The sequence below is a fragment of the Delphinus delphis genome, chromosome 11 (assembly GCF_949987515.2).
Source record: "Delphinus delphis chromosome 11, mDelDel1.2, whole genome shotgun sequence".
In the NCBI taxonomy this organism is placed as follows: domain Eukaryota; kingdom Metazoa; phylum Chordata; class Mammalia; order Artiodactyla; family Delphinidae; genus Delphinus; species Delphinus delphis.
In genome coordinates, this window is record NC_082693.1 from 13,242,683 (window position 1) to 13,261,982 (window position 19,300).

Here is a 19,300-nt window from a genome sequence, read left to right on the forward strand (position 1 = left end):
ACAAGGATGTCCACTCTCACCACTATTATTCAACATAGTTTTGGAAGTCCTAGCCATGGCAATCAGAGAAGAAAAAGAAATAAAAGGAATACAAATTGGAAAAGAAGAAGTAAAACTGTCACTGTTTGCAGGTGACATGATACTATACATAGAGAATCCTAAAGATGCCACCAGAAAACTACTAGAGCTGATCAACGAATTTGGTAAAGTTGCAGGATACAAAATTAATGCACAGAAATCTCTTGCATTCCTATACACTAATGATGAAAAATCTGAAAGAGAAATTAAGGAAACTCTCCCATTTACCATGGCAACAAAAAGAATAAAATACCTAGGAATAAACCTACGTAGGGAGACAAAAGACCTGTATACAGAAATCTATAAGACACTGATGAAAGAAATTAAAGATGATACCAACAGATGGAGAGATATACCTTGTTCTTGGATTGGAAGAATCAATATTGTGAAAATGACTATACTACCAAAAGCAATCTACAGATTCAATGCAATCCCTATCAAATTACCAATGGCATTTTTTACGGAACTGGAACAAAAAATCTTAAAATTTGTATGGAGACACAAAAGACCCTGAATAACCAAAGCAATCTGGAGGGAAAAAAATGGAGCTGGAGGAATCAGACTCCCTGACTTCAGACTATACTACAAAGCTACAGTAATCAAGACAATATTGTGTTGGCACAAAAACAGAAACACAGATCAATGGAACAAGATAGAAAGCCCAGGGATAAACCCACGTACCTATGGTCAACTAATCTATGACAAATGAGGCAAGGATATACAATGGAGAAAAGACAGTCTCTTCAATAAGTGGTGCTGGGAAAACTGGACAACTACATGTAAAGGAATGAAATTAGAACACTCCCTGACACCATACACAAAAATAAACTCAAAATGGATTAGAGACTTAAATGTAAGACCGGACACTATAAAACTGTTAGAGGAAAACTTAGGCAGAACATTCTATGACCACAGCAAGATCTATTTTGATCCACCTCCTAGAATAATGGAAATAAAAACAAAAATAAACAAATGGGACCTAATGAAACTTCAAAGCTTTTGCACAGCAAAGGAAACCATAAACAAGTCGAAAAGACAACCCTCAGAGTGTGAGAAAATATTTGCAGATTAATCAACGGACAAAGGATTAATCTCCAAAATATATAAACTGCTCATGCAGCTCAATATTAAAAAAACAAACAATCCAATCCAAAAATGGGCAGAAGACCTAAATAGACATTTCTCCAAAGAAGACATGCAGATGTCCAAGAAGCACATGGAAAGCTGCTCAACATCACTAATTATTAGAGAAATGCAAATCAAAAGTACAATGAGGTAACACCAGTTAGAATGGGCATCATCAGAAAATCTACAAACAACCAACGCTGGAGAGGGTGTGGAGAAAAGGGAATCCTCTTGCACTGTTGGTGTGAATGTAAATTGATACAGCCGCTATGGAGAACAGTATGGAGGTTCCTTAAAAAACTAAAAATAGAATTACCATATGATCCAGCAATCCCACTACTGGGCGTATACCCAGAGAAAACCATAATTCAAAAAGACACATGCACCCCAATGTTCATTGCAGGACTGTTTACAATAGCATGGTCATGGAAGCAACCTAAATGCCCTTTGACAGATGAATGGATAAAGAAGAAGTGGTACATATATATAATGGAATATTACTCAGCCATAAAAAGGAACGAAATTGGGTCATTTGTTGAGACGTGGATGGATCTAGAGACTGTCATGCAGAGTGAAGTAAGTCAGAAAGGGAAAAACAAATATCATATATTAACACATATATGTAGAACCTATAAAAGTGGTACAGATGAACCGGTTTGCAGGGCAGAAATAGAGACATAGATGTAGAGAACAAACTATGGACACCAAGGGGGGAAAGCGGCGGGGTGTGTGTGGTGGTGGTGTGATGAATTGGGAGATTTGGATTGACATGTATATACTGATGTGTATAAAATGCATGACTAATAAGAACCTGCTGCATAAAAAAATAAGTAAAATAAAATTAAAAATTTACAAAAAATAAAATAAGAAAAAAGAAAGGCATAAAGTTGCAAGATGGGAATGAAAAATGAGATTACGAGTAATGCTTGTAAAAATGCAAAGATATCTGTGTGAGAGGCAGTGGAGGAAGTGTGACCCAGACTCTCTCAAGCTCCCCTCTGTTCTTGTGTGACAGCACTGATGCCATGGCCCTCTTGAGAAAGCCCTTTCTAAAGTGTGGAGAAGTATATGGCATGTGGAGCTTGAGACAGTGACAGAGAACATGCAATTTTTGGAGAAATGACCGTTCAGTCAAAGTTGAGATTTTCGTCACTGCCCTAAATACCTAGGACTTTAAAATAATGTGGCTGTGGGACTTCCCTGGAGGTCCAGTGGTTAAGATTTCGCCTTCCAATGCAGGGGGTGCAGGTTGTATCCCCGGTCGGGCAGCTAAGATCCCACATGCCTTGCGGCCAAAAAACCAAAACATAAAACAGAAGCAAAATTGTAACAAATTCAATGAAGACTTCAAATAATAGTAATAATAAAATAACGTGGCTGCATTTTTGGGTTGGTTCTTGTTTTCCACAAATATACTAATACATTCAAATGAATCTTTTCATTCGAAATAGTCACCTGATAGTACATGTATTACAGTACAATAGCCATTGCTCAAAACATCTTTGCCATTACTTATTTTTGAGTATACTGAGAGCTAATAAACATATGTCTGTGGAATTTTGGAAGCTGCCAGAAGCCTGCAAGTACCATGTTTGGTAAATAAAACCTTGATTTAAGTGGATCATTTTTTTCTCTTTCTTTCTCTTACAATTGATAATCAAACATGGAGAGTAAATATAAACTAATGGAATTGATTTTCTTGTATGGTTTATAAAATGATGCTGAAGGCTTAAGAAAGAGTTGGACAATGACAACACCATAAACAGAACCTTCCAAGGTGGCTATTCTGAAGGGTCCAACGTTCAAGTACATTTGGCTATGTTTGTAAACACACACACACACACACACACACACACACACACACACAGCTTGTGTACAGGTGGCAGTGTTTTCAAATGTCTTGGTTGTGTAGAAAATAAAGCTTTATTTTATATAATTCAACTAAATATGCATTCAAAGACACTATTACTCTCTGGTTATAAACAACACAATCTAAGTCAGTTCTGAGTTTTCCCTATTTCTGGTTTAAACTCCATTAAGTCATAGTTTCTCCTTTTTCTTGGGATTAATCTAAGCTCATAGCACAGTCTCATAGCAATAGTGGCGAGGCAGTACCTACTCCTTGGTCTTCACCTGTCCTGCACTTGTCTCTCCTGAGATAGACAATTCTCCCATTTGGTCCTCCACGCTGCTTTGTGCTTATGTGACCCCTCATCGTGACCGCAAAGCGCATTTGGGGACACTTGTTTGCTCTCTCTCTCTCTCCTTTCTTTCAGAGCTATAACTTCTGCATCCTGAAAGTTGGGGAAGAGGGGGTGCTGGAGACTTGCAGATACCTTGGGCCCTCTGCCCCAGACATCCCATGAAGCCATTCATCTCTGCTGCTGCCTTGCTTTAGTGCTATAAACAATAACAAAAAGCCCTGCACAGATACACCTGGCACACAACAAGGATCACTCTGAATGTTTGTTGATTGGCTGACTGAATGTATGCAGATGCTGTCTCCCAGACTTCCAGAAGAACTGAGTTCTTTTGGATTCCCCAAATCATCCCAGAATTCTATTCTGTTCTCCATCTCTTTGAAACTAATCATGGGATGAGAGTGGAGAGAAGAGCGTGAGGCCCCTTCTGTGAGACCTCTTAAAAATAATTCTAGATCTCCAAGGACTTCCTGTATCTACACAATCACTTGAGGAGGCTGCCAAGTGTCCCCCATTGTTTGGTTATATTATCCTCATCTTTCAGGGTTTAGATGATACCTACCCCTTGATTCTTCCCTAGACTGTATGCTCCATGAGGGTGTCTTCCTCACCTTTGTATTATTAGGTACTATCCTGGGCATATCAGCAGTCAATACATATCTTTGAAATAATGTGAACATGAATAGTTGAACTATTTGAACCAAGCTATTTTGACATTTCAGAGGGTTCCTGGTGTTTTCTAGATTTTGCTAGTTCAGTTATCTCAGAAGAATAGAAGTATTGTCTTAGCTCTGGCTGCATCTTTGCAAATCTTGAGATAGTGGGTTAAGAGGGAAAGGTTACTATTCCTAAGTAAACATCCCTTATACAGCCCCCAATTTAAGGAGATAATTAGGTTTTAAGATGCCATTTATCTAACTTTTCAGATAGATGGTTAAAAAAATTTTTCTGCAGACATTTAAGGTCCTATTAGAGTGCTCTGGGACAACTTGAGATCTGACAAAGTCAGTAATCACATGTAAAATTTTGGTTATATGACCAACAGTCCATTTCTTACTGTTCAGATTCTTCAGTGACCATAAATCACTTTGAAAGGAAGAGTAATCCTCATCAACTAGTACAGGGAAATCTCCAAAGGACACTTCGCACATTGAAGATTAGGAATGGCTGGTAAATCTTTAATGGACAATTGGCTCCATTCTTCATGGGTTTATGAGAACACCAAACTAAGTAAATTGAAATGTTCTGTATTCTGCTGAGAAGGGTCAACTTTTCTCTTCCTTTATTCCTCCCTCTCCCTCCTCCTCCCTTTTCTCCTTCTTTCATTTCTTCCTTCCTTCCCTCCTCCCTCCTTCCTTCCTCCCTTCCTTCTTTCCTTCCTTCCTTCCTTCCCTCCTTCCTTCTTCATTTCTTTTAATTTTTCTTATTACATTTCTAGCTACCATGTCTTTAGTAAACTAGTTTTGCATAGAAGTAATTCCACCTATGATCGGCACATGTGAGGGTGAGAAGAGTGCTTATTTCCACGTGTTTAAACCTCATCCATATCCAATTCAGCTGTACCTAGGAGCTAAATTTTTTTAGGGATGAAGAATAAAGTCCAAGGAAGATACTAGTTGTCTGGGATTTTCTCTGGACATATGCCTTCCTTGTATCAGATACCAAAGACAGAGAGCTATTATATATATCCTCAAAGTCAAGACAAAAATTTAGCATATGTGTGTGATATTTGATCTTTATTAACTTGGGTTCACCACAAGGAGGCTGCACAACCAATAAGAAGGTGGGAATTAGAAGATGTTAGTTCTTTATCTTAGATTTGGAGCAGATTATTTAACTATAGTTTTGAAATCTGAAATTTCAGATAGGTTGCCTTTTCATTTTGTTGCTTTTTAGTTTTATGTAGTCTTACTTTATTTTTGTTTTTGTTGCTTGTGCTTTTGATGTCATATCCATGAAATTATTGCCAAGACCAATGTCATGAAGCATTTTCCCTATGTTTTATCCTAGGAATTTTATAGATTCAGGCCTTATGTTTAAGTGTTTAATCCATTTTGAGTTGATTTTTGCATATGGGGTAAGATAAGCATCCAGCTTCATCCCTTTCTATGTGGATATCCAGTTTTTCCGACCCCATTTGTTGAAGAGACTATCTTTTATCCATTGTGTGTTCTTGGCACCTTTGTTGAGGATCAGCTAACCCAATATGTGTGGATTTATTTCTGGGTTCTCTATTTCATTTCATTGGTCTATGTGTCTGTCTTTATGTGAAAACCATACTGTTTTGGTTACTGTATCTTTGTAATATATTTTGAAATCAGGAAGTGTGATTCCCCCAGCTTTGTTCTTTCTCAAGATTGATTGGGTATTCATGGTCTTTTGTGGTTCCAATGAATTTTAGCTTTTTAAAAATTTCTGTAAAAATTGCCATTGGGATTTTGATATGGATTACATTGAATCTGCACATCACTTTAGGAAGTATGGACATTTTTAAAAATATTAAGTTTCCCCATCTATGAACATGGGATGTCTTTTATTTGTTTTTTACAAATAAATGTATTTGTGTCTTTTAAAAAATTTCTTTCATCAATGATTTGTATTTTTAAGTGTACAACTTTTTCACCTCTTTGGTTAAGTTTATTCCTAAGTGTTTTATTCTTTTCTATGCTATAGTAAATTGGTTTTCTTAATTTTGGATAGTTCATTCTTAGTGTATAGAAATGCAGCTGATTTTTATATGTTGATGGTATATCCTGAAAATTTAATGAACTTGTTTATTAGTTCTAACAGTTTATTGTTGTTGTTGTTTTGTTTTGTTTTTTTATGGAGTCTTTGGGGTTTTCCATATATAAGATCATGCCATCTGCAAAGAAGGACAATTTTACTTCTTTCTGATTGGGATGACTTTTATTTCTCTCTTTAACCTATTTGTTCTGGCTAGGACATCCATTTATTTCTTTTTCTTACCTATTTGTTCTGGTTGGGACATCCAATACTATGTTGAATAGCAGTGGTGAGACTAGGCATCCTTGCTTTGTTCCTGATCATAGAGGAAAAGCTTTCAGTTCTTCACCACTGAGTTGATGTTAGCTGTGAGCTTTTCATATATGATCTTATTTGTGATGAGGTAATTTCTTTCTATTCCTAGTTTGTTGAGAATTTTTATCATGAAGTGGTGTTGAATTTTGTCAAATACCTTTTCTTCATCTATTGAGATAATCGTGTGATTTTATTATTTATTTTGTTGATATGTTGTATCAAATTAATTCATTTTCATATGTTGAACGATCCTTGCATCCCAGGGATAAAGCCCATTTGGTTATGGTAATCCTTTTAATGTGCTGTTGGATTTGTTTTGCTAGTATTTTGTTGAGGATTTTGCATGTATTTTTATCAAGAATATTGGCCTATAATTTTCTTTTCTTGTTGTGTCTTTGACTAGCTTTGCTAGCAAAGTAATTTCAGCCTCCTGAAATGAGTTTAAGTGTTCTCTCCTCTTCATGTATTTGGAAGAGTTTGAGGAGCATTGGTGTTAATTTTTCTTTGAATTTTTGGTGGAATTCACTAGTGAAGCTATCTGGTCCTAAGCTTTTCTTTGTTAGGAGTTTTTTTTTTAATTTTTATTATTTTTTTACATTTTATTTATTGATTTATTTTAAAAAAATTTTTAAATTACTAATTCAACCTCCTTACTAGTTATAGCTCTCTTCAGACTTTCTACTTCTGCATGAATTAGTCTTAGTAGGTTGTATGTTTCTAGAAATTTATCCATTTCCTCTAGGTTATCCAGTTTGCTGGTGTGTAATTGTACATAGTTGTCTTTTATGATCCTCTTTATTTTTGTGGCATCACTTGTATTGTCTCTTCATTTCTGATTCTGTTTGAGTCTTCTCTTTTTTTTCTTAGTTAGTCTAACTAAGGTTTTGTCAATTTTTTCTTTTACCTTTTCAAGAAATGAACTCTTACTTTCATTGATTTTTTTCTATTGTTTTCTATTTTCTATTTCATTTGCTTCTGCTTTCATCTTTGTTATTTCCTTCCTTCTGCTAATTTTAAGCTTAGTTTTTTCTTATTTTTCTAATTCCCTGAGATGTAAAGTTAGATCATTTATTTGAGATTTTTCTTCTTTTCTAATGTAGGCATTTATTGCTATGAATTCCCTGTAAGTACTGCTTTTGCTGCATCCTGTAAGTTTTGGTATGTTGTGTTTTCATTTTTATTTGTCTTGAGGTATTTTCTAATTTTATTTTTTAATTTTTCTTTGACACAATAGTTGTTCAAGACTGTGTTGTTTAATTTTTACACACTTGTGAATTTTCCACTTTTCCTTCAGCCTTTGGTATCTAGTTTAATTCCACTGTGATCAGAAAAGATATATGGCATAATTTCAATCTTCTTAAATTTGTTAAGACTTGTTTTGTGACCTAACATGGAAAAAGATCTATCTTGGGAAAAACCATGTGTGCTTGAGAAAAATGTGTATTTTTTTACTGTTGGGTGCAATGTTTGGTATAGGTCCATTTGGTCTATAGCATTATTCAAATCCTTTGTTTCCTCATTGATCTTCTGACTGGGATGTTCTATCCATTACTGGAAGTAGATTTTTGAAGTATTCTACTTTTATTGTATTCTTGTCTATTTCTCCCTCAGTTCTGTCAGTATTTGCTTCATATATTTAGGTGTTCTGACGTTGGGTGTGTGTGTGTGTGTGTGTGTGTGTGTGTATACATATATATATATAATTGTTATGTCTTCCTGTTGAATTGGCCATTTATCATTATGTAATGTCCTTCTTTGCCTTTTGTGACAGTTTTGGACTTAAAGTCTATTTTGTCTGATATAAGTATAGCCACATTTGCTCTGTTTTGGTTGTCATTTGCATGGAATATCTTCTTTCATCCCCTCACTTTCAGCATATGTGTATCAAACCTAAAGTGAGTTTCTTACAAATAGCATATAGTTGCTTTTTTTTTTTTTATACATTCAGCCACTGTACGTCTTTTGATTGGGGAATTTAAGCCATTTACACTTAAAGTAATTACTGATTGGGAGGGATTTATTAATGCCATTTTATCTGTTTCCTGTTAGTCTTATAGGTCTTTTGTCCTGCATTTCTTTGCTTGGCATCTTCCTTTGTGTTTTACTGATTTTTGTGTGTATGTGTGTTGATATCTGTCTTTTGCACAGTTCAGATAGGAGAGTTAAATGGGGTTTGGTGAGAATCATCATATCTGCATTTTTCAAGCCCTTGATGGTGGGACTAACTTCTGCAATCTCTCCAGAAATGTAGTATTTCTTTTGGTTTACTGTTTTCCTATGTGGAGGCAGTTCTAATGTGTTCCACTGGCCTTTCCAACCATAATAATCCTCAATCTATAGGAGAGCGAGCCAATGTGGAAATTGTGCCAGCTGCTAAGTATGTCTATTCCAATTATGCATTCTGGGACTGGGTCAATAACCACAGGGTGGGTTTGGGAACACACTGGACCCACTGTGAATTAGACTTGAGCTAAAACTCCATTGATCACCCGGCCTTCATAAGTCCCTACTCTGACTTGTGGACCATAGTGATGTTTTGGGTCTCCCGGAATCAGTGTCAGCTCAGAGCCAGTATCCAGTAGTTCCCCCAAAGTTTGATCATTTCCTTATCCCCAGTGTACAAGTACTCTGGTAAAAGGCAGTAGGTACCTTTTGGGGGGGCCTAGGAGGAAAATTAACAGTATATTTCTGTAGTGTACTGGGGTCCTTTCTCAAGGGGAGCTGCCCCGCACCAACTTCATCCAAGTGGTTCTGGGTCTGTAAGGTGACTCAAGCCTGGAAATGGTTCAGATGGCTGTGACTCTCTGTTTTTACGATTCAGATTAAACTTGTGTCCACTTGACCTAGAACTTTTCTGCCAATACACATTAAGTAAGAATTTAGCATCTTACGTCTGGGAACACCATGATCAACTAGCCAGTGCCATAGGTCTGCATGAGTCAGGCTATCCTGATTGCTACTTTGACTCTGCTGTCCATCGTGGTAAGAAGGCTCCCCCTGCCTTTGGTGGTTGAGTGCTGTCGCTTGGCCTCTGTCACCCTGGGATCCAATCACTCCCATTGCATTTAAGTTTCCCAATTCAGTGACTGCAGTTCCCAGTGTAAGGTCTGGCCTACACAGAAGAGTGATCACAGAGTTCTTCAGGGACGCTGGGGCTCCATCACTACCTTATTTCTCATAGTATTGGTGAAAGGTATGTCTTCCGGGCCCTTCTAGTGTGGGTGAGTAGGTCTTAAATGACAAATCCACACTAACATTCCAACCTCTCTCTCTAAGCCTTTGAATCCCTTCCTATACTTTAAACCAAGGCAGGTTGGGATTTTCCAGTTTGCTCACTGTGGGCCACTCTTTGGTCCATGTTTCAGCCAACCAACTGAACAAACTGTTAGAACCCTTTCTAACTCCCTGAGCTGTAATATTCAATGTATAATCTTGATTTAGTGAAACCATATTAATAAATTCTGCCTGATCCAACTTTGTATTTCTTCTACCTTTATCTCATATTCCTAATATTCATACCCATACATGTTCCCTGTTTTCCTGACTGTATAAATTAGAAAACTCATGTAGTTCTTCTAGAGTGCAGTCCATTACCTCCCCTTTGGGAGTCTACTAGGACTTGAGTCCAGTTACAGGTCTAGAGGCCAAGAGGGATGTAGGGGTGGGTCCTGAGTATACTCAGCATTGTCTTGCTTGGCAGCTGCCTCAGGGAAAGGCCTTAACAGTTTCCTCAGGCAATGCAGGGTGAATCCCCTCAGACTGAGATGGAAAGGTCTGGAGAGGCTAGTTCCACTGGGGGGTGGGGAGACCTCTTCCACTGACAAAGATTCATCAGAATTTAGAGGCTCTATGTCTCCAGCTCCCTCAGGGTCTTCCCAGATGACCCCATCCCAGCTTCCAGGATCAATGCCCAGACGTTAACAAATTGCATTGTAATTCATTCCCAGGATGATTCTGTATTGATTTTCGAATTTTCAGCCCTGCAGCTCCAGGAAACAAGAATCTCCCTCAGGACACACAAAGAAACTCTTAGGTTGTTTATTCGGTGCTTGAACTGGGAATTCAGACCCCTGAGCTCATCCTTTTCTTACACTACTTTGTCCAGCAACATTAGAAGCAACCAATGTCACTGTATTCATTCGTTTTTAAAAAATGAAAGTATCCTATGTAGTGCACAGAGTTACCTAGCTTCTTGATTCTTATGAGTGAGTGCCCAGTGAAGATGCTTTGCATGTGTCTATTGCCAGATCATGCCGTGGACTTTCAGCCCTCTCTTTACTACCAGAAAGAGTCATTAGCAACTTTAAATCTAATCACATTAGAGAGCCAATTCCATAAACTCTGGAACCAATTCAGAAAACTCATTCTTAATATTCTGTTCTTCTAGAACCACACTCAGTACCAAAACCTGTATTAGTCAGGGTTCTCCAGAGAAAAAGAACCATTAAGATACACATATGAAGGTTTATTATGAAGAATTGGCTCACACAATTATGAAGCCTGAGAAGTCCCATGACCTACTGTTTGCAAGTTGGAGACCCAGGACCAGTGGTATAATTCCAGTCCAAGTCTGAAGGCCGGATACCCAGGGGAGCAATGATGTAAGTCTCAGTCCAAGGGCAGGAGAGCAATGTCCCAGATCAGCAGGCAGGTAGGGAGGGAATGAATCATCCCTTCTTCTACTTTTTGTTCTATTCAGGCCCTCAGTACATTGAATGATGTCCACCCCATGGTGGGGGGACAATCTACTGAGCCTACTGATTCAAATACTAATCTCATCTGGAAACATCCTCATAGACATCCATAGAATAATGTTTAATCTGGGCACCCCCTGGCCCAGTCAAGTTGACATATAAAATTAACCATCACAGTTTCTTTCCATCTTATATAGTGTTTATCTGTATGAAGCTCTAACTCATTTATAATTCAATTATGAGTACCAAGCAAGAGGAAACTTGTTAACTGTGTATCTGGAGAAATTCCAAATTCCATGAAGACTTGTTACAATGAATCAAGAGACTTTTTGTTCTCATAAATGAGATTTCTACTTCTCCATCTCTTCTAGTCCCCAAATTGGAAGAATTTAAGGTCTGGCATCAAGGTGATTGGTATTAATGCATAAACATTTTTTTAGAGTAAAACAAATAGGAAAGACTAAATGCTTTTTATTTTTCTAAGAGTGAGAAATAGAATATTAAATAATATATACTTGAGAGTAGTTTGGGGAATATAGAAGATATCCAATGAGTATTTGCTGATTGAAGAGGAGGAAAAAATAGCAGGTGACTGATTTATATTGACTATCATCATGTCTCAGGGTTTTTGCCACATGCATTATATATGTTGATGTACAAAGTCCTGTGAAGTATATGTTCTTACTCTATTTTGCAGTTGTAGAAGCTAAGCCTCAAGGAGATTAAATAGTATGTCAAAGGCTGCCCAGCTACTGCCTGATGGATACTTAGTTCAAATCCAATTTTTTTTTTTTTTTTTTTTTGCCGTACGCGGGCCTCTCACTGTTGTGGACTCTCCCGTTGCGGAGCACAGGCTCCGGACGCGCAGGCTCAGCGGCCATGGCTCACAGGCCCAGCCGCTCCGCAGTATGTGGGATCTTCCCGGACTGGGGCATGAACCTGTGTCCCCTGAATCAGCAGGCGGACTCTCAACCATTGAGCCACCAGGGAAGCCCTCAAGTCCAATTTTGTTTGATCACAAAGCCTATGTATTTACCAGCATCTCCAATGTATAGCAAAGAATACCAGTGCTGAGAAGTATTCTCTGAGCAGAGGACTGAGTGACCACATGAATTTAGAAAACACTGAATAGCAAATCCATTTCTTAGCAATTCCCAATATATATAATAAAGCTTCTGAGAAGTCCTGAAGACATTGAACTAAATTGTTTGTTAAATCCAGCATTTGACTACGGAGGCTTCTTCCCTAATAATTCTTTGGCGAATCCATACTCCAGTGAGCCAGACTGAGTGTCAGAACTCCTGGAAGCTTTACCAGCTAAATAGGTGTTTCTCTGTTTGAAAATTGCATCACCTCTCTGGGCCTAGATTTCCTCATTTATAAAATAAAAATTTGGTTAGATGTTCCTTAATGTCCTTTTAAGTATAAACGTTTGATGACTTAGATTCATTTCTTTTTTAAAAAAATAAAACAGTAATAAACATTTACTTGTTGCTTTACGTATATTATCTTACTTAATCCTCATAAAAACCTTGAGGTCATAACTGAAATACCCATTTTATAGTCGGGGTAACTGAGACCCAGTGAGGCAGCATATCTTGCCCCACAGGTTAGAACTCTGGCATTCTGGTGTTGATTTCCTATATTGCCTTCAAAGCTTTCCCTTTTAAAACACTTGCACTGTGGGCTATGAGTTTTCTCTGGCTTCATCCAAAACCTTTGTATTATTCCGTTTTCTCTTTTCTTTATCCAAATCCTCATCCATTTTTGAAGATCCAGGTTATACCTCCTCAGTAAAATATGGTCCTATCACCCCAACCTATCAAGATTTCTTCCTCTTCTGGATCCTTATTTTACTTTCAATTAAGATAGAAACTAATTGTGTGCTGACCTATGACATCTTCCATAGTATTGTCTCAAGTTGCTATTAAAATATTTGTTTAATTTTACTTGTTCACATCTAATGTCTCCAACTAGATTCTTAAACATCGGATTCACTTCTGTATGAACAAAACCCATCATGCCTTGTGTAGATCACCAACAGGGTTTTAGAAATCTCCACTCAACTCCCTACAGACACGTCAAATTCATTATGTACAAACATGTTTACATCCTTTCCACCATCCCAGTCCCCCATCCTCCTGTATTTCTTTCTTTAGTCGAGTGGCATTAACAGTCACTTTGCTGCTTGAATCAGAAACCTGGTAATGATCTTGGACACGTTTTCCTTTGTCACCACCACATCCAATCAGTACAGCTTAAATGTGTGGGCTTCCGTGTTGGACTCTATGAATCCTAGTTCTAATTGTGGGGAAAATGGGTAAGTACCTTGGCTTCCCTCTGTTTCAGTTTCCTAACGTACAAAATAAAGACAGTAATAATTCCCAGATCATAGAGTTACTGTGAGAGCTACCTGAGATAATTAAATGCCCAGTGGAAATCCAATAAATGGTTTCTTCCTATCATTATGCCTTTGAATGTCCTATTTTCTTCCCCTTCCCATCCCCATCCTGCTATCCTAACCTCAGACCTCATTATCTCTTACCAATATTCACTTATACACAGTCACCATCCTGAGCTAACTTCTTTCTAGCCCCTACCAATGTATCCTCTACGTTTTTTGACTGAGTGTTCTTTTAGAAACACCAATCTGTCGTATTATTCTGCCCTTGAATCTTGTGCTCCAGTCAAACAACTGCTCCTGTCAAAAGTCCAAACAGGGCTTCCCTGGTGGCGCAGTGGTTGAGAGTCCGCCTGCCGATGCAGGGGACACGGGCTCGTGCCCCGGTCCGGGAAGATCCCACATGCTGCGGAGCGGCTGGGCCTGTGAGTCGTGGCCGCGGAGCCTGCGCATCTGGAGCCTGTGCTCCGCAACGGGAAAGGCCACAACAGTGAGAAGCCCGCGTACCACAAAAAAAAAAAAAAGTCCAAACAACTTGCAGTTTGCAGAATAAGCTGTTCTGTTTCACACTTTGCCACGGTGCTTGTGCGTCGTCCTAACGTTACCTGAATTGCTTCCGCCTCTGCCCTTTGTTTGTCTAACAGATATCTGTGCCTCTTTAGACTAAAAATGTCCACAGCAACATTTGGGGTCCCAAGTAAATTTCTGGAATTTTGCTATTTCTCACAAAGAGATGGAGCTGTTTTCCCTTCTTTAAATCTAAACAGGACTCTCTGACTGCCTCAACAAATAAAACGCAGTAGAAGTGATGCTGCATAGCCCCTGGCTAGGTCACAAAAGACAATATTGTTTCTGCCTGGCTTTATATCTTTGCGGGGATACTTGCCCTGGGGTACCAGCCATCAAGCTTCAAAGAAGCCCAGAGTAGCCCATATAGAGAGACAACATAAAGCCCACATGGAGAAGCACAGTAGCGTCAGCTACTGACTGGAACCCTCCTTCTGTACATGTAAGTATATGTATATGTGTATGTAAGTACATATGTGGAGATGTAGATCTCCACAGAAATCTCTGTCTTCATGGACCACATATTCTCTATTATCTTGTGGCCACATGTAGGAAATAAAGATCCTGTAGTAAAAGAGATATCGTCGATGAAGCAAGAAGAGAGGAGAGCATCCTTTTAGCTAGACGAACTCATTAATGTGAAAAATCATTTACGATGTAGCATGGATCAGCAGAGAAAGCTGCAAGGAGAGAAGCCCTTGGATTTTTTCCACCTGCTCATCTAGCCAGTGAACTTCATGGACAGTTATGCAGTCAAGCTTTCTGGTAATTTAAGCCTTCTCTTGTGAGCTGCATATGGTGATCTGGGCCGGCCGTCTGGGATGTGACTCCTGCTTCGAGAGTAACGATAAAGTTTCCAGCACTCACTGTCATTGTGAGAGGCAGACTGTTGTCGAAGTGTTATTATTAATGAGAATTACTACTGGACAGCTTGAACTAGAGGATAATTTATTCTCCGTGAACTTCCAATTGCAGTAAAACGGTTCATTCACTGCCACACTTGTCCATCTTGTTTGTTCCTGTCTTTCAGGCGTGGTTGGCTGCAAAGAAGTAAGGCAGAACTGTACAAGCTGCATGAAGACAGAAGTCTGCATTTCCGGAGATACCGTAGAAGCTGGTCAGGAAGGTTTCACTCATGTAAGAGAGGCGTGGGAATGTGGTAAGAAGCATGGGGTCTGCTCTAGGGGGTCCTAATGAATTCATGGGAATCCAGGCACCTATGCTGTGCAGTGTATCACACGAAAATGGGAAATCAGTGTCTCCAGATGGCCTCTCACTGCTCTGGCTTCTGAAGCTCGCACTTCCTCTCTGGCATTTCTGACAGAGAGCTCTTTCTCTTATTTTAAAATTTAGCATATTCTCTCGACTTGCCTTCTTGTTTTGCTTCCAGAGATTGCTTTGGGAAAATGAAAACTGACATGATGACGACATGTGTGCTTTCTTGGTAGTTTCTTCAACGTTATGGTGACTTCCCCCTGATTTTTGCCAAATTTCCGCCGCCCGTTGATTCCATTTTTCTCCTTCTTATATCCCTGGTACCAGTGTTACCTTGCTCTTTGCGTAAATGTCATTAAATGTGCTCCTGACTTGCTGCTACCATGGTAATAGACACTTGTCATAGGCTCTTGACTCATTACTGTATTTATATGAGACTTGGTCACTTGTGGTTTAGCAAACTGAAGAAACAACCTGATTCCCAGCCAGTAAATGGATTCAAACCTGTCTAAGATGGGTGATAGATTAAGGTTTGGGTGCTATTATTATTTAGTAATTAGGAAAGTCTCTGAGTAGACTAGTGACAATGTATCACTTGGGGAAAAGATCTTGGCTGTCAAATAGCATCCATTCTACTGTAGACAACCTCAGTGGGACACAGAGCCAGAGAGAGAGAGAGCGCTGAGAGACAGAGAGAATGAGACAGAGAGAGAGATAGGCAGAGAGAGACGGAGAGGCTGGGTCTTGACATCACGATCCCTGATTATCTTTGACACCTCCACTAAGCTCACTGGAGAGCAGGGCTGGAGGCATCCCAGGAATGTCTGTGGAGAGGCTAAGGAAGTGGAGAGACTAGTTGACCTAAGGCTCCATCTTGATCTAATGATGACTGTCATTTGAGGAACAGACAGCTTACCTTGTGATTTAAGGAACACCCTACAAGGATCCCTACAACAGTTTTTCTTGTTGTTTTTTTTTTTTTGCGGTACGCGGGCCTCTCATTGTTGTGGCGTCTCCCGTTGCGGAGCACAGGCTCCGGACGCGCAGGCTCAGCGGCCATGGCTCACGGGCCCAGCCGCTCCGCGGCATGTGGGATCTTCCCGGACCGGGGCACAAACCCGTGTCCCCTGCATCGGCAGGCGGACTCTCAACCACCGCGCCACCAGGGAAGCCCTCCTACAACAGTTTTGAGATAGAAGTACCCACTCACTACCATAGAGTCTGAACTTCTGCCCTTAGAGTCATGCCTTTGGGTGTAAGCAGGAGAACAGTAATTATTCACAAAACGGGAGGGAGGGGGCACTACCTAGGGGTGTTAAAGTACCTGTTGTTTCCATCCCGCAACGACTGATGGAAGAAGTCACGTTCTTTTGAGACTGAAATCCCTTGGGCTAAGGCATTGTCTTCCATGGAATTGCCCTGAGAATACATAAAGATCTATTGTAGACAACAGCTTTACTGAGAGGCAGCGATATAGAGAGGGCTAGCCCCTGGGATCTGTAGTCAGGATCCCTAGGTCCAAATTTTTACTCTGTCCATGCTGCATGTATAACCTTTGGAAAATTATTTATTTTTATTTTTTGGCCACACCGCATGGCATGTGGGATCTTAGTTCCCCGACCAGGGATCGAACCCGTGCCCCCCGGCACTGGAAGCACAGAGTCTCAACCACTGGACCACCAGGGAAGTCCCTGGAAAGTTATTAACTCCTTTGTGCTTCATGTTTCGTATCTGTAAAATGGGGTCTACAATTGTACTTATAGAGTTACTGTGATGATTAATGAGTTAATATTAAATAAAAACACTTAGAACAGTGTCTTGTACTCAGCAAGTACTACAGGAGTCTTCACAAATCTTAATCACATTTTGGGGGGTGAATTTGTTTTTCTTAACCCGTTCTTTCCTAAGCAGTTTGGAATTGACTACAGCACATCTGAGGGCATTTTGTTGAAAGGGGAAGGAAAGGATGCTTTTGAGCCCAAGACCCTCTTTCCCGACCCCAGTGTGGTCAGTCTGGGCAGGTCTTTTCAGTGCGGTGCTTCTGGCAGCCTGAAGTCCACATGAGGGTAGTGCCTGGCTCCACAGAGGAAGCTGAGGGCAGGGAAAGAGATGTTAGAAACATGCTGTTTTGGGTAACCATTAGAAACATGCTGTTTTGGGTAACCATTAGAAACATGCTGTTTTGGGTAACCATTTTGTCAGGGTCTCTGACCCCAATGTGGTCTTTCTTTTCATTCTTGTTCCCTTTTGGATTATTTAGAGAGTGTTTCACCTGAGTGGCTGGGGATGATCCAGTGTTGGTGACATTATGAGTGTCATTTGTAGAAGGGGCTGGCTCTTCAGAGACAGAGGGACCGAGGTTCTAGTCTGTGACATCCCGTATCTCTGTGACTCTTGATAATGTCTCAGAGCTGCAATGTCTCATGTACAAAATGGGCGTGCCAAAATGTGCCTACTTCCCAGGATTGGTGCCAACCAAATGTGACGATACATGTGACAGCAACTTGTGAACTGTATAGGGTTGTTATTATGAGTGGGTCCTTTCACTTCCCTGTTCTCTACAAGCAGACCTGAATGTTAGCAGCACCTGTGTGCTGTCATCACTTGGCTGTTGAATTCATTTAAGAACCTTACCCATAAGCCTGTGACCGGTAATTGTATGTCAGCTTCTCTAGCAGTGGCGATGGGCTATGCCCACCGCCGGACTGGTTCACGGTCCTAATGCTGAAGCTCTTTTCTCATCCAACAAGGGATCCTGACAGTTTTCAGAAGGGGTGATTCTCCCTCCTTCAATTTGTAAATCACATAATATTAGTAGGAAACTTTTTTGAATCATGAGCTGTATTTTGGTGATACTGTTACTCTGATAGTCAACGAAACACTTTCAGAAACCAAGAGAATTAGAGGTTGGCCAGAGTGGAATGAATGCTATATATCAAGATTACCTGAAGGGGATATGAGAGAGAAGGGATTAAACCGAGTAAAGAGATGAGGGGAAATATCCCAGAAGCTTGAAAAAATTTACCAACTCCCAGGAGCAGATTTCTGAGTGTTATTAAAAAAAGTCCCACTGATGGAAACATTTTCACTAGCAAATTTACATAATAAGAATATGGTTTTCTTAATTTTGTATACAGGCTCAATGCAGTGACTTTTGGCTGCATTGGATTGAAGCGTTACAAGAAAAAAAGAAAGAGGAAAGAGATGTGGACGTCAGTTATGGATAGACTCAGCTGGGGTCAGATCTGTGCTCTGCAGGTCACAGAAAACATTTTCAAGTACCTTGCCTTTCAGGTCTCCCTCGTGGACAGAAATAGAGCACCGAAGATGCTTCTTAGGGAAGACTCCATTTTCCCAATCTTTTACAACTGAAACATGGAGCAAATGAGTGGCTGGGTACAGACCCTTGACACCAAGTGACTGGGAGTCAATGCAACACTGCAGGGACACAGGACTTTGCCAGCCAATGAGCACATTACGGGAGAAATACAGTACAGAACCCAGCAGTCTCCTACAGACAACGCATCCCTTTAAGTTAATTGGTGTTACAGAGAAGCAACGCTTCTCTGTAAATGCTCCGCTTATTTACAAAGCTACAGATTTATGTAAAGCAAAACCAATTACACTTAATGCCTAAACTATTCCAGGTGCTCAGTGATAATGTTGCTAAGCACTAGACAAGAAACTAGTGCATGAATGCATCCTGTTTCCAATGGAAGCGTGTGTAGTTCCCGCAGTTTAGCTAATCATGAGTGTCAGCCCCGATGTGAGAATTCTAAGCTCTTCTGGTGTTCGCTTAGGGTCATCTTTATAATCCTGTAGCTCTCTTTTCATCTCTAAGGATGAGTGAAAGCATAATGAGCACCTTTTTCTATTATGATGTAGAAATTAAGGAGAGGAAGGCAAATTTGGGGCGGTGGGGAGGGGGAACAACAAAATAAGGCAAACCCTTTTTCTAATGGTGAGAGGGCCCGTTAGAG

At 39.9% G+C, this 19,300-nt stretch overlaps 1 protein-coding gene across 1 annotated transcript in view; it reads left to right on the top strand.

The window, feature by feature from the left end:
* The window catches only part of DERA (deoxyribose-phosphate aldolase), a 258,807-nt gene extending 243,565 nt beyond the window's left edge, over positions 1 to 15,242 (top strand). Inside the window, exon 13 of the transcript XR_009521156.1 lies at positions 15,136 to 15,242. The gene's annotated coding sequence lies outside the window, so the exon portion shown is untranslated. The remainder of the gene's footprint in view (positions 1 to 15,135) is intronic.
* The last annotated feature ends 4,058 nt before the right edge of the window (positions 15,243 to 19,300 follow it).